Source organism: Alnus glutinosa, chromosome 10 (assembly GCF_958979055.1).
Source record: "Alnus glutinosa chromosome 10, dhAlnGlut1.1, whole genome shotgun sequence".
In the NCBI taxonomy this organism is placed as follows: Eukaryota; Viridiplantae; Streptophyta; class Magnoliopsida; order Fagales; family Betulaceae; genus Alnus; species Alnus glutinosa.
Genome location: NC_084895.1, coordinates 26,377,646 through 26,378,713, shown reverse-complemented (window position 1 = coordinate 26,378,713; position 1,068 = coordinate 26,377,646). Strand labels below are relative to the sequence as shown.

At 33.9% G+C, this 1,068-nt stretch overlaps 1 long non-coding RNA gene across 1 annotated transcript; it reads right to left on the bottom strand.

Moving 5' to 3' along the window:
• LOC133880087 (uncharacterized) lies at positions 1 to 1,068 on the bottom strand. The gene is made up of 2 exons (XR_009902185.1): positions 733 to 1,068; positions 1 to 251 (listed from the first exon to the last, which is right to left on the bottom strand). It is a non-coding gene; the product is annotated as an uncharacterized LOC133880087 (long non-coding RNA).

The window sequence follows — 1,068 nt, the reverse complement described above, 5'->3', positions numbered from 1 at the left end:
TTCAGAGCTTTAACTGACATCTTCTAGAAAATACATTAAAAATCTTTACACTATTTACAAAGAAACATGTGTCACATATGACACTAAAGCCTGCATGAAACTTATTAATTACAAGTAAATGTCTAGACATATTACAAGCAAATAGTACAAACATCTATGAGTACAAAGTACTAAAATCCTAACTACACAGCTATAAATCTCTTAAGCTAGCAGTTAATCCATTCCATAATCTTCAGTACCTGCGCAAACATCTATGAGAAGGTGGTTACCGCCACAATCCCATAGTTCCATGAGTGAGCTAACTGTCTTTCAACAACATCATGATTTATGCGTTATTTTAAGGAACAGATATGACATAATGATGTGGTGATAGTTTTTCATGCAAAGTTTAACAGTTTATATAGTGATTACACTCCTCTCTTGTAAGGGCACGTCCCCCCGTTTAATCGTGTTTCTCGAGGCCGTCCCCTCTACATTACATTTTAATTAACTTGTTTTCGCACTATCGGAGACCTCCCTCCTCTAGTACTTTGAAAGCCGTCCCAATCAATATGATTATTATTGTTTCCGGTTCAACTCTATCATGAACCTTTGGGAGACGTCGCGCCCAATATTAATAGGTTGATTATTAACAGTATGCAATAATCAGTCACACGCATCCAATTAAAATAAAACATAAACACAACATTACTGAAATCCAGTGCTACCCTCAGTAAGTATAAAAATACTTACAGCCCTTTTTGTGCTGTCTCAATTCATCATCTGCATCAAACACATATACATGTGCATACAAGGTCAATATCATTACTTTCTAGAAACTCATGCCTCAACATGAATTCTATTTTTATACATAGACACATACATAGAAGCGATCATCTATTAATTGGAAAATCACTTACATTTATGAACACTCAACATGGTTAAAACTTAATATTTACTTAATCAATTAGCAAATCAATACTTTGGAATAACATCTAATCTAGGTCTCAAGTAATCACTCGAGTACAATCTAAAATTCTTAATATCATTCTCTATAGCATAGAGAAATCAACCAACAAGAAACCTATG